The 15,241-nt window shown below is 49.3% G+C and overlaps 1 long non-coding RNA gene across 2 annotated transcripts in view; it reads right to left on the reverse strand.

The window, feature by feature from the left end:
- Positions 1 to 1,364: 1,364 nt before the first annotated feature.
- LOC139229134 (uncharacterized) overlaps positions 1,365 to 15,241 on the reverse strand; it is a 44,203-nt gene continuing 30,326 nt past the window's right edge. For both annotated transcript variants that reach the window (XR_011587659.1, XR_011587658.1), the window contains exons 2-3: positions 5,186 to 5,261; positions 1,365 to 1,471 (exon numbers count right to left, since the gene is read on the reverse strand). This is a non-coding gene — a long non-coding RNA (uncharacterized lncRNA). The remainder of the gene's footprint in view (positions 1,472 to 5,185; positions 5,262 to 15,241) is intronic.

Here is a 15,241-nt window from a genome sequence, read left to right on the forward strand (position 1 = left end):
GTTTTAGTTTAACTTAACTTATGTTATTATAAGACAATGCACAACAATTGTAAAATTCAATTTAAAAAGTTATTAATTTAACAAGATCATTTTTAACAACCAATCACCCCCCACCCCTCCCCAACTATAAACCAACAGTAACAACAGCAACAACAATATTAACAGCAATATAAGATAAAAAAAACAATAACAAAACATCCCCCTCCCTACCTGCAGCCATGTTTCCGTCCAGATCCTGTTCCCCCCCGTGTCCTAGCCCTACCCACCCGTTTTTGTCCCCGGGGACCGAGACAACCCTGGCATGCAGCGGGCAACGGCAAGACTTCGTGCCGTAGGTGGGGCTGATGGTGCCGCGATCGGCTGTTGGGGGGCGGGGGGGGGGGGGGGGTGGGGTGTTGGGGGGGGGGGAAGATGAAGCTGGGGCATCGCCTTCCGAGTCACAAGGAAGTGCTTCCTCCCGACCCGCTCGAGTGTTCGGCCCGATCACGGCACCTTGGGGTGCAGCGCCGCGCTCAGCCAACAACGCGCGCCGCGCTCAGCCAACAACGCGCGCGGCATTGGCGGCACCGATCTCCAGCACCTGCCGCGCCTACCTCCGCTCGGGCAGCAGGACACCTGGGAAAAGTCCCGCGTGAACTGAGCAAAAAGCCTGGCGATGCTCGCGGGCTCATCGCGACCGTCTCCTCGCACAGGGGAGACCTAGCCCTCCGACCGATCGTCCGTGGTAGGCGAGTGCTTGAACTCGCTGACCCGACCTCCGTGGGGGTCGCCGAGCGCACTATTGCGCGCCTCGGCCTTGCCGGCTGCGCGCCGCTCGGTCCCGGATGCCTCTTCTGTCGCAAGAGCGAAATGCAAAGTGGCCGCAGGTTCATCCGCCTCCACGGGCTCCACAACATATTCCCCCTCTTCCTGTTGTGCACCTCCCGGGGTGAATGACACCCGCGGGTGCAGAAGCAGGTGTGCCCTCCACGTGCCCGTCCGGTTGCCCTTCCAAGCACAATCGAGTTTATTGAGCTTATGCGAACACAAGGGTACACATGACAGAGAGACGCTAAATATCAATGCACCATGTGGATTTCGCTGCCCCAGAAAGCTGTCACAGATGGACAGAATAAGGGAGTGAGGGTTTATGGTGGGGGAGGGGCGGGGGGGGGAAGTGCACAGAGAAGGGGGCCAGATGGCCAGATGTCCTGCCCCTGCTCTTATTGCTTACATTCTTAAGTTGTCAACCTGAGAGTGCCACAAAGGCTGCATCATTCGTATATTGCATTACAATTACAGGACGTTACATTACTTTAAAACTGACACATTACTCACGTGACGCGTAGCCGGCTTCCGCAACACCACGGGTGGTGGCCGAGCGACTGTGCGTAGCCTCAAGCACCCGCAGCACGCTCCTCAACATCAGTCAGCGGTTGCAGCTGAGCAGGGCCCCTCTGGTGCACCTCCGCTCCGACCTGTTGTTGCAGATCTTCTTTTGCAAGTGTGAAAAGAGCATGGCATAAGCTAATTGACTCGGTCGCATCATGGAGACACAACAGTTTCAAACGTTACATGCAAATAGGATCAACAATTGATGCATGGTTGTAACAAAGCTCAGTGTGTCTATGAGCTGCAGCTTGACACATCTCTCTATACTGCAGCAGCCAGAGAGACTTAAAAAGGGCACAGGTTCACAGCCCTGTCCAGACACTAGCAGGAAATATGTATATGTATATATATATATATATATATGTATGCATGTATGTATGTATGTAAAGAATTTGCAACATTTATAACAATTAATTAATTCCAGGAGATTTACTCTTATAATTATAATTACACTCTTCATCAATACAATATAAACTCTGTAATTACACTGGCTGAAATGACCAGGCAGTTCCAGCGCTTTCGGCACCAGTCAGGCCCCCTTGCCTCATGGGATACCGAGACGATGACGTCCGCTATTTCGGACCAAATTTTCCGGTAGGCCCAGGGTAGAGGTTTCCCACTGCCACCTTGGGTTAATTCAGCCCACCGGGAGTGCATCTCCTGGACAAGGGCCTCATTGGCCTCATCGGAAAAGGGCTTTGCCCTCTTCCAACCCCACTCCACACTGTCTGCTGAAGACATCACTTGCTTTTATTTTACAATCTATTATCTCTCGAACTGGTATCTCTTTTTTTCTCCCAATCTATTAGCTCACAAACAGCAATGTGATAATGACCAGATAATCTGCTTTTGTTATATCGATTTGAGGCATACATATTGGCCAAAGGACACCGGAAAGAACTCCCCTGTTCTTCTTCGAAATAGTACCTTGGGATCTTTTACATCCACATGAGGGCAGACGGCTCCATGATAAAGTGCAACATCCCCACTGATACCTGGGAGTCCCTGGCCAAAGACTGCCCTAAGTGGAGGAAGTGCATCCGGGAGGGCGCTGAGCACCTCGAGTCTCGTCGCCGAGAGCGTGCAGAAATCAAGCGCAGGCAGCGGAAGGAGCGTGCGGCAAACCAGTCCCACCCTCCCCTTCCCTCAATGACTATCTGTCCCACCTGTGACAGGGACTGTGGTTCTCGTATTGGACTGTTCAGTCACCTAAGGACTTACTTTACGAATGGAAGCAAGTCTTCCTCGATTCCGAGGGACTGCCTATGACGATGATGATGATGATAAATGAACTTTTAAGATAAGCTGTGAGCTGAACAGAATGCAGGAGGAAATTATTCTTGCAGAGACACAGATACAATTGATTCACTTTATGACTATGCTAAACATAGTTATCTGACCACACAATGACATGTGTTTATTTAAGTTTAAGTGAATGCCTGGTCCACTGAACTTCTTTGGGCAGGCTGTCAACAAGTCTTACAAACCAACACAACAGCTAATGCCCGCGGTTCTACCAAATTGGGAACGGTTCCTGTTATATATGCAGACTATAGATCTACTCTCTGTGTAGTCACTGTATAGTTGCATAAGGCGAAGACTTGTTTACCTGATGTACTACCAATAAGGTTTACACTGTGTATATATTATGCTGGCACCACTAGAGGGTGCAACTGGTGGAGACCGGGGTTTCCTGCCCCGGTGGCAGAGACTGTATAAAAGGCTGCCCATCATGCGGCTGCCTCACTCTGGAGTTATGAATAAAGGACCAGTTTGAGCACAGCACATTGCGCGTGGAGTCACTCATTATAGACATAACACTTCATTCTTTGGAGATGTTAGTCAAAATTGTTGCTGGAGTAAAACCTGTTCGGCAACCTTTCATAATGCTGATAAGCCTGAAACTTTACCACATCAAAACACCTTTGTGTGATAATGAACTATTCGCTGACACAGGATGGAGAAGTAATAAGAACATAAAAACATAAGAATTAGGAACAGGAGTAGGCCATACGGCCTCTCGAGCCTGCTCCGCCATTTAATACGATCATGGCTGATCCGATCATGGACTCAGCTCCACTTCCCTTCCCGCTCCCCATAACCCCTTAATCCCTTATCTTTTAAGAAACTGTCTATTTCTGTCTTAAATTTATTCAATGTCCCAGCTTCCACAGCTCTCTGAGGCAGCGAATTCCACAGATTTACAACCCTCCGAGAGAAGAAATTTCTCCTCATCTCAGTTCTAAATGGGCGGCCCCTTATTCTAAGACCATGCCCTCTAGTTCTAGTCTCCCCCATTCAGTGGAAACATCCTCTCTGCATCCACCTTGTCAAGCCCCCTCATAATCTTATACGTTTCGATAAGATCATCTCTCATTCTTCTGAATTCCAATGAGTAGAGGCCCAACCTCTTCAACCTTTCCTCATAAGTCAACCCCCTCATCCCCGGAATCAACCTAGTGAACCTTCTCTGAACTGCCTCCAAAGCAAGTATATCCTTTCGGAAAAAAGGAAACCAAAACTGCACGCAGTGTTCCAGGTGTGGCCTCACCAATACCCTGTATAGCTGCAGCAAGACTGCCCTGCTTTTATACTCCATCCCCTTTGCAATAAAGGCCCCGGTTCGGGTATTTCCAGATTTCGGAACGTCAGAAAGGGTGGGGGGTCACCGCCGTGGACCTGTTCAGGCCGCCGGCCTGCCAAGGAGGAGCTGTTCCGGACCCCGCCGCAGAGGTGAAGAGGCCCCCAAGGTCAGGGCAGCGGCGGCGAGATGAGGCCAGAGGTCGGCAGGGTCGGCGGGTCCGGATTCCCAAACATTTTACGGAGTCCAGATGACGCCGCTACCGATCGGTCCGGAGTCCGGAACATTCCAGATTCCGGATCTCCGGATTTTGGACGCTGCACCTGTATTACACATAAAGTTACCCAAAAACCCAATGACAAAACCCTTCTATGATTTGGCTGGAACAAAATGTAGAATCGTCAATTCCTTGGCTATCTTCTGAGGTTGACTGTAAACCCGTTCCTTGGTTGTAGCTTGTGTCCCGAAGACTGGCTGGCTTCTGTTGCTGTTCTTGTATTGTTGTGTTCTGCTGCAACAGATTTAATGTGATGGCCACATCAAATGTGGACCCTTGATAGCTGATTATTCCCCGTCGCGAGTTATTGTTGATGCTTGTAATGAGGTCCTTTACAAGGTTGGTTTTGTTATGTATCTGGACTTGTATATACTCTGCACAGCCACCAGAAGGCTCATTCCCCGGGGTCCCAAGGGATCCCATAATCCCTTGGGAGCACAGGTATTTAAGGAGGCTTCACAGGTTGGAGAGGCACTCTGGAGACCTGCAACAAAAGACTACGGTCACACTTTACTTTGAGCTCACAGTGTTCAGTCTGACTCTTTCTCCATACACTACAGGTTTTCTATCAGTATTCACACCCATATGGGTCAGGGTCCGTCCATTGTCCACACCGACCCGGATACCAGCCTTTCTGGGGCCACAGTCCCGGGTACGTTCTTTAAACAATGTAACCCCTTAAGGTCAATGGATATATGAATGTTCCTGTGGCTTTTCAGACAGGAAACCATTGACGGTGTGAATGTCTCTCTTCTGCTGAATGTCCCTCATGATATCGGATGGTTTAGCTGCAATGTAAGAATGAACCTTTTCCTGCCCAGCTCTTTTCGCCAGCTGAGTTTTTATATTTAATCGTCCAATTTTTACCGTTGGGGGAGGTGGGGTCCTACACTTTGCACCTCCTTTGCACCGGGCTCACCCCCCCACACCTCTCCTGCCCCAACATCAACACTTACCTAGTTCCCCGGATGCCGCCTCCTTTAGCCGAATTCCCCTCTCCCGCTCGCCGGTAAGGTAGTGGGGTAGCCAGACCTGTGACAGAAACACACTTAACTTAAAGTAAGCCGACATTAAAGGGTTAAGCTGCTGTACTGTAAAGGCAGCTGCTGTGTACGTGTAAATAACTGACAAACTGAGCCAGCAGTAATGTAACTTAACTGTGCTTTTATACAACCCAAAATTCTGTCCCCAAACCGGCATGAGCCAGCATGAGTACAGCAACTGTGAATAGCTCCTGCAGGGTCCTAATGCCCGTCCACTGAGCTGTAACAAATAAATAGACAATGAACACAACAGCAGCTTTGTAAATTGACCAATCGTAAGAAAGTGAGCAGGCTTTGTGTCCCCGCATGCTTCAAGGAGCCAACTGGACATTTAAATAAACTTATGCTCTACAGGTTGTGGTACCCGCCCTCCTGTATGGCTCAGAGACATGGACCATGTACAGTAGACACCTCAAGTTGCTGGAAAAATACCACCAACGATGTCTCCGCAAGATCTTGCAAATCCCTATGGAGGACAGACGCACCAACGTTAGCATCCTCAACCAGGCCAACAATCCCCAGCATTGAAGCACTAACCACATAGGAATTGGCAGACAGGAAGTAGAGAGTCGGGATAAACAGGTCCTTTTCAGAATGGCAGGCGGTGACTAGTGGAGTGCCACAGGGCTCAGTGCTGGGACCCCAGCTCTTTACAATATACATCAATGATTTAGATGAAGGAATTGAGTGTTAATAGCTCCAAGTTTGCATATGACACATATGGCGGTGTGAGCTGTGAGGGTCCCGCTAAGAGGCTGCAGGGTGACTTGGACAGGTTAGGTGAGTGGGCAAATGCATGGCAGATGCGGTATAATGTAGATAAATGTGAGGTTATCCACTGTGGTGGTAAAAACAGGAAGGCAGATTATTATCTGAATGGTGACAGATTAGTAAAAGGTGAGGTGCAACGAGACCTGGGTGTCATGGTACATCAGTCATTGAAAGTTGGCATGCAGGTCCAGCAGGCGGTGAAGAAGGCAAATGGTATGTTGGCCTTCATAGCTAGGGGATTTGAGTATAGGAGCAGGGAGTCTTACTGCAGTTGTCCAGGGCCTTGGTGAGGCCTCACATTAAATATTGTGTTCCGTTTTGGTCTCCTAATCTGAGGAAGGACGTTCTTGCTATTGAGGGAGTGCAGCGAAGGTTCACCAGATTGATTCCCGGGATGGCTGGACTGACATATGAGGAGAGACTGGATCAACTGGGTCTTTATACATTGGAGTTTAGAAGGATGAGAGGGGATCTCATAGAAACATATAAGATTCTGACGGGACGGGACAGGTTAGATGCGGGTAGAATGTTCCCGATGTTGGGGAAGTCCAGAACCAGGGGACACAGTCTTAGGATAAGGTGTAGGCCATTTAGGACTGAGATGAGGAGAAACTTCCTCACTCAGAGAGTTTTAACCTGTGGAATTCCCTGCTGCAGAGAGTTGTTGATGCTAGTTCATTGGATATATTCAAGAGGGAGTTAGATATGGCCCTTACGGCTAAGGGGATCAAGGGGTATGGAGAGAAAGCAGGAAAGGGGTACTGAGGGAATGATCAGCCATGATCTTATTGAATGGTGGTGCAGACTCGAAGGGCCGAATGGCCTACTCCTGCACCTATTTTCTATGTTTCTATGTTTCTAAAGACATGCTACCAGCTCCGCTGGGCGGGCCAAATTGTTCGCATGCCAGACACGAGACTCCCAAAGCAAGCGCTCTACTCGGAACTCCTTCACTGCAAACGAGCCAAAGGAGGGCAGAGGAAACGTTACAAGGACACCCTCAAAGCCTCCCTGATAAAGTGCAACATCCCCACTGACACCTGGGAGTCCCTGGCCAAAGACCGCCCTAAGTGGAGGAAGTACATCCGGGAGGATGCTGAGCACCTCGATTCTCATTGCCGAGAGCATGCAGAAATCAAGCGCAGGCAGCGGAAGGAGCATGCGGCAAACCAGTCCCACCCTCCCTTTCCCACAACGACTATCTGTCCCAGCTGTGACAGGGACTGTGGTTCTCGTATTGGACTGTTCAGCCACCTAAGGACTTATTTTACGAATGGAAACAAGTCTTCCTCGATTCCGAGAGACTGCCTATGATGGTGATGATGATGATGATGATAAATGAACTTTTAAGATAAGCTGTGAGCTGAACAGAATGCAGGAGGAAATTATTCTTGCAGAGACACAGATACAATTGATTCACTTTATGACTATGATAAACAAGGCAGGAGCTGTAGTTATCAGACCACAAAGTGACATGTTTAAGTTTAAGTGACTGTCTGGTCCACTGAACCTCTTTGGGCAGGCTGTCAACAAGTTTTACAAACTAACACAACAGAGAACGACAGACGGTTGCACCAAATTGGGAGCGCTGTAGGGAGTGGTGTGGTGTCAGGTTCACCTCTGACATTCTGAGCAGTTCGAATCGCTCCCACTCCCTGGGTTCTAGACTTTGGATTTGTTTGGGGATGTGACAAAGTGCAGCAGACAACTGGTTTTGGTGCAAGAAACTTTGATTTTATTTCGGAAAGAAAGTACAATGTTAAAACTTACAATCTCTAGAATAAGGAACACTTTATTACACATACAAAAGGAGTTACAGAAGATAATACACCTCCCACCCCCCAATGCCTAAATCTGACTAGGTTAAACTCTCGGGCAACAGGGATAATGCTCACCAATCCTCTTATTCACAGTCAGTGGTGGTTCGCGATTTCGGGGTTCGCTGGACTTCTGCTTGCCGTACCCCGAGCGTCGTGGAAGACTTCTCACTGCGTAGTCTTCAGTTGGGTGGTGTCCGCTGATGCGGTAGGGCGCGTATTGGATTTATGGGGTGAGCCCCCACTTTCTTCTCGTAGGAGTAGGTTTTACAGTCCTTTTAGGTAATGTTTTACCCATTGGTTGCTCAGGGATAGCTTGTAGAGTGGAACCAGCTTGCGAATCTTCGGGATTTCGGCGAGTTGACTTCGGTTTGGAAATCGTTGGTCGTGGTGGCTCAATATTACCAATTTGGTTGCTGGTAGTATCTTGGTGGTCGTTTCATGAGCCTCTTGCTGCTGCGGCGTGCTTGGTGTCCTGGTCGTTTGCGATGCTGTCTTGGTCAATGTTCTGAAGGACCAGGTTAACGAAAGTTGGCGTGCTGATCTTGCCAGGTCTGAAAGCATACGAAGCTGGTTGGCTGTAAAACAGGGCCTCAATTATACCTTGAGAGCCTTTCTTAATCCGGGCGCCAAATCAAACCCGAGTATTAGTTTTGTTGGGCTTGGTAATTCTTTGTTGGATTTTGGCGGGCTCGTTAATGGTAATTTGTTTGGGATGTGTCGATCGGTTGAATTCGAGTTGCGATTGTACAAATTATTTTTGGTGTTTACGTTGTCTGCCTCGGTCTGGGTTTCCCATGCAGGCCGCATGGGTGATTAACATTATGCCTGTCCTGGATGGGTTTCATGCTTAGAGTTATGGCTGGCTATCTCTGGGTCAATTGTTGCTGTGTTAATGTTTCGTGGGGAGCAGAGTTTTAGAGTTTACACAATTCCTCAGACAATTTGTTTTAGCTCGAATATCCCAGACAGCTCCAATACCCAAAACTGGCCGTTTCAGAGGTTAGTGGTCCCCTGGTTTATGCAGCTCCTTTCCCCTGCAGACCCATGCATCTTTTAACAATCCCAAAGTTCATTTTAAGTGAGTCCAAAATGATCCTTCCTAAGGATTGCTTCACACAGAGGGGGAATCTTTGAATTTTGAGAAAATTCGATTTTACAACGTTTATATATACAGACTATAGATATACTCTCTGTGTAGTCACTGTATAGTTGCATAAGATGGAGACTTGTTACCTGATGTATTATCAATAAGGTTTACACTGTGTATATACTATGCTGGCACCACTGGAGGGTGCAACTGGTGGAGACCGGGGTTTCCTGCCCTGGTGGCAGGGGCTGTATAAAAGGGTAGCCACCATACAGCTGCCTCACTCTGGAGTTACGAATAAAGGACCAAGGTCACTACAGTTTGAATACAACACATTGCCTCATGGAGTCATTCATAGGTACATTACAGACATAACAACTGGCGACGAGAATACGGACTTTCATGCGATTATGGCTACCTTGGCACACTGAAAGACTTTGCAGAGGGTGATGATTGGGATGCCTTCACGGAAAGGCTCGAGCTATATTTCTTGGCAAACGACCTGGCAGGGGAGATGGACACATCGGCGGAGAAGCTCAAGGCTATACTGCTGACCAGTTGTGGGCCCGAGGTCTACCGCCTCGTCAGGGACTTGCTGGCACCCTCGAAGGCCAAGGATAAGACATACGATGAGCTGAATGAACTAATCCACGACCAACTAAACCTAAAGAGAGCATCCTCACGGCCAGGCATAGATTGCAAAATATGCTGCCGACCTCAGGAGACTTGCAGCACCGTGTGATTTTGGCACGCACCTCAATGAAACATTGCGAGACATCTTCGTTATGGGAATTGGCCACGAGAACCTCCTTCACAAGCTACTATCTGCCGACACCACAGTCAACCTGCAGAAGGCCATCAGCATCAGTCAGGCGTTCATGACCTCGACCTGCAGCACCAAGCAAATTATTCATCCTGTAGACTCAAACCCGGCAAGTACTGTACACAGAATGGTGCCTTTCACAGGCAAGAACATGGCTCTGCCCAGGGCAGAGAGCACAGACCTGAAGGTTCCAGAACTCAGAGTCCGCCAAGGGTTGCTAATCAAGTAGCACCATGCTGGAATTGTGGAGGAAACCATAGGGCTCACCAGTGTCGGTTTGCACAGTACGTATGCAAAGCCTGTAACACGAAGGGCCACCTCCAGCGTATGTGTAAAAGAAATATGACTCACCGTCTAGCAGAGGAGTCGGTAGATGATTTTGAATCCAGCGGGGAGTATGATGATTTGGCCAGAGAGGCAGCTCAGCCCCAAGAAGAAGTGTATGGAGTGTATACCTGCACCACCGATTGTCCTCCAGTGAAGATGGAAGTCAAGATAAACGGCGTTCCAGTCTTCATGGAAGTGGACACGGGAGCGAGCCAGTCAGTGATGAGCCAGGATGCCTTCGAGAGGCTATGGAATGAAAAATGACCTGAGCTGGTTCCAGTACAGGAAAAGTGTGCACCTACACCAAGGAGCTGATCCCAGTCCTTGGTAGTGCGGATCTAAGTGTAATCCATAATGGCGTGGTGCACAAGTTACCTCTGTGGATTGTTGCAGGTGATGGTCCAATGCTACTCGGAAGAAGGTGGATGGGGAAGATCCAGTGGAAATGGGAAGACCTCTTCACTCCAGCAACCGATGTCCCCCGTGCTCAGAGGCAGAGCAAAACCTCACCTTCGCTTGGGCCAGGCACCAGAGAACAGACCAGTGCAGCACCTGAGGCACTACTCATCATGACTGCGTGGCAATGATCCGACTGGAACGACCTAAAACTACCTTCCCGGCTCCAGTGGCAGGCCTCCTGGGGAGGAAGATCGAATTCACTGGCACTCTTCCAGCGTTTGTGGCAGAATTGCGGGAGAGAAGGATCAAGGCAGTCGACCTCGAGGACAGAGGCAGATGGCGTCCCTGCTGCAGCGCGGTGCAGCGTGGCTGAAAAAAAAGATGGCCGCGGCCAGACCACGAGGTGCAACGCTGAGGGACCAACACGTGGTGTCCAACAAAGGATTTGATTGGGGTAAAGCCAGCAGGGTTCTCTTAAAGGAGACCTGCAACCAACTGAACTTAAAGAGACATTGTATGCATGGCAATCAATGTAATGAACCAATTAATTGGTTCGGAAACACCTCAAGCTGAAGGAGATTCTTAATGGCCAGGTATCGCTTTTATATGCACCACAGCTCCTAGGGCCAGGGCGTGGCGAGCTATGTCGCTGACCTAAGACACCTTGCGGGACCGTGTGTATTTGCTGGATTTTTGGGGGAAGTGTTGTGGGACTTTTTCGTGCTTGGAATCGGCCACAAGGTCGTTCTTCGCAAACTGCTGTCTGTCGAATCCCTAGATCTGAGCAAGGCCATCATGATAGCCCAGGCTTTTATGTCCACGAACGATAACACTAAACAGATATCATTGCAGCATCGGAACTCACCGGCAAGTACTGTGCATAAAATAACGCCTTCAGCAGGTAGAACTGTACATGGCAGGGCCTACACGCCTGCAGAGGCCAGACCTAGGATGACTCAGAGCCCGCTGTGGTGCGTGAATGCGAATCCATTAGCACCATGTTGGCGCTGCAGGGGTAATCATCGGGCCCATCAATGTCGATTTAAGCACTACGTGTGCAAAGGCTGCGGAACAATGGGGCACCTCCAGCAAATGTGCAAACGTGCTGCGACTCACCACGTGGCAGAGTCGGCAGAAAATGACCGATCCGGCGTAAATCACGCTGAACAAGTAAGAGAGGCAACTCAACCCGAGGCTGAAGAGGAAGTGTATGGGGTACACACCTTCACCACCAAAAGCCCTCCAATAATGTTAAAAGTCGAATTAAATGGCATTCCAGTTTCCATGGAATTGGACACAGGGGCAAGTCAGTCAATTATGAGCCAACAAGGCACAAAGGCCAAAACTAAGCCCAGTTCACACCAAGCTGCGCAATTACACCAAAGAGCTCATACCAGTCATTGGCAGTGAGGCAGTGAAGGTATCGTATGATGGAGCTGTGTATGATTTACCACTATGGATTGTACCAGGCGATGGCCCAACACTGTTCGGCAGAAGCTGGCTAGGAAAGATCCGATGGAACTGGGACGACATCAAAGCTCTGTCTTCGGAGGATGATGCCTCGTGCGCCCAAGTGCTAAACAAATTCCTGTCGTTATTCGAGCCAGGCATCGGCAACTTCACAGGCGCCAAAGTGCAGATCCATCTAGTCCCTGATGCACGACCCGTTCATCACAAGGCCCGAGCGGTTCCATACATGGTGCGAGAGAAAGTAGAGATCGAGCTGGACAGACTTCAACGAGAGGGGATCATATCGCCAGTTGAGTTCAACGAGTGGGCCAGTCCAATTGTTCCGGTATTGAAAAGCGATGGGACGGTCAGAATCTGTGGGGACTAGAAGGTAACGAACAACCGAGTCTCGTTACAGGACCAGTACCCACTACCCAAAGCGGATGACCTGTTTGCAACGCTAGCAGGGGGGAATTCATTCACCAAGCTGGATCTAACCTCTGCTTACATGACACAGGAGCTGGCTGAACCATCAAAACAATTGACGTGTATCAACACGCAGAGAGGACTGTTCATATACCACAGAGGCCCCTTTGGGATTCGCTCGGCTGCGGTCATCTTCCAGAAGAACATGGAGAATCTGCTGAAATCGGTTCCGCGCACCGTGGTGTTCCAAGACGATATCTTGATCACTGGTCGCAACACCACCGAACACTTGCACAACCTGGAAGAGGTTCTCAAGCGACTGGACAGAGTGGGACTCAGGTTGAAACGCTCCAAGTGTGTTTTCCTGGCGCCAGAGGTCAAATTCCTGGGGAGAAAGATTACGGCAGACGGCATCAGACCCACAGACTCCAAGATGGAGGCCATCAAGAATGCACCCAGACCACAGAATGTGACGGAGCTGCATTCGTTCCTGGGACTCCTCAACTATTTTTCTAACTTTCTACTGGGGTTGAGCACTTTGCTGGAACCATTGCATTTATTGCTACGCATGGATTTGGGATAAAGCTCAAGAGCCAGCCTTTAACAAGGCCAGAAACCTGCTATGTTCTAACAAGTTACTTGTACTGTATGACCCATGTAAACGTTTAGTACTAGCTTGCGATGAATTTTCGTATGGGCTCGGGTGTGTGTTACAGCAAGCCAATGGGTCAGGCAAACTGCAACCGGTTGCATATGCATCCAGAAGCTTATCTAAGGCTAAAAAAGCCTACAGTATTGGTTGAAAAAGAAGCATTAGCATGCGTATATGGGGTTAAGAAAATGCACCAATACCTATTTGGGCTCCGGTTCGAGCTCGAAACCGACCACAAGCTGCTCATTTCGTTGTTCTCAGAAAGCAAAGGTATGAACACCAATGCTTCATTCTGCATCCAAATATGGGCTGTGAGATTATGTTATCTGCCACAGACCAGGCACTGAGAACTGTGCGGATGCCCTGAGTCGGCTACCATTGCCCACCACCGGGGTGGAAATGGTGCAACCCACAGACTTGCTTCTTGTAATGGATGCTTTTGAGAGCGGGGGGTCACCCGTCATGGCTTGCCAGATCAGGACCTGGACTAGCCAGGACCCGGTGCTATCAGTAATAAAAAGCTGTGTCCTCAATGGGAGCTGGTCGGTGGTGCCAGGGGAAATGCAAGACGAAATGAAGCTGTTCCACCGACACAATGATGAAATGTCCATCCATTTGGTACTGCCTCCTATGGGGGAAATCGTGTTAATTTGCCAAAAAAAGGCAGGGAAACATTTATACGCGACCTTCACAGTACCCACCCAGGCATAGTCATGGTGAAGGCTTTCGTCAGGTCACACGTTTGGTGGCCCGGCATTGACTCGGAATTGGAGTCATGCGTACACCAATGGAACACTTGCTCACAGTTGAGCAATGCATCAAGGGATGCCCCACTGAGTCTGTGGTCATGGTCCTCCAAACCGTGGTCAAGGGTCCACGTAGATTTCGCTGGCCCCTTTCTAGGAAAGATGTTCCTAGTAGCAGTGGACGCTTACTCTAAATGGATTGAATGTATAATAATGTCGTCATGTATGTCCACTGCCACCATTGAAAGCATCCAGGCCATGTTTGTCGCCCATGGTTTGCCTGAAGTCCTTGTTAATGACAATGGGCCATGCTTCACCAGCTTGGAATTCAACGAGTTCATGACCCGCAATGGCATTAAGCATGTCAGGGCTGCGCTATTTAAGCCCGCATCCAATGGTCAAGCGGAACGGGCATTCCAAACCTTCAAGCAGAGCTTGAAACGCGTGACGGATGGTTCCCTGCAGACCCGGCTATCTCGGATTCTGCTCAGCTACTGCACGCGACCCCATTCACTTACCCGTGTTCCCCCTGCAGAATTGCTAATGAAGAGAGCACTCAAAACCAGGCTCTCCTTAGTCCAGCTGGATCTCAATGATCATGTAGAAACCTGGCATCACATGTACCACGATCGCGCGGCTGTATCGCGTGACATTGAAGTTAATGACCCTGTGTTTGTTCTTAATTATGGTCATGGTCCCAAATGGGTTGCTTGCACTGTTTTAGCCAAGGAGGGGAATAGAGTGTTTGTTGTCAAACTCTTGAATGGACAAATGTGCAGAAAGCACTTAGATCAGACCAAACTGCAGTTCACTGACAACCAAGAACAGTTTGAAGAGGACATTACCATCATTGATCCACCCACACACACCCAACCAGCAATCGACCTCACGGTCAACCACGAGGATGAACCCACCATGCCCGACAGTCTGATCAGACCAGCCGTGCAGTGCAGCAATGATCCGATGACTCACCCATGTCAGGACTTCAACTCAGGCAATCAACCCGTGAACGTAAAGCCCCGGATCGCCTCAACTTGTAAATAACTTGTACATAAGATTGGTTGGGGGGGCGGGGAATGATGTTATGTACGTTAACATTACCAATGTGTGAGACTTGCCACCAGGGGGCGCATCTGTGGGAGACCCAAGGGTCACCTGCACACCCTGAGCAAGCAAGTATAGCAGGCAGTCTACCATGCTGCTTCCACACTCTGGAGTTACATTAAAGAGACCAAGGTCACAACAGTTTGAACTGAAGATATACGGCCTTGTGGAGTTATTCTAAACGTAACAATCATAATAGGCAGTCCCTCAGAATCGAGGAAGACCTGCTTCCGCTCGTAAAATGAGTCCTGAGGTGGCTGAACAGTCCAATATGAGAACCACAGTCTGTCACAGGTGGGACAGATAGTCGTTGAGGGAAAGAGTGGGTGGGGAGTCTGGTTTGCCGCACGCTCCTTCCGCTGCCT

The sequence above is a fragment of the Pristiophorus japonicus genome, chromosome 18 (genome assembly GCF_044704955.1).
Source record: "Pristiophorus japonicus isolate sPriJap1 chromosome 18, sPriJap1.hap1, whole genome shotgun sequence".
NCBI lineage: Eukaryota > Metazoa > Chordata > Chondrichthyes > Pristiophoridae > Pristiophorus > Pristiophorus japonicus.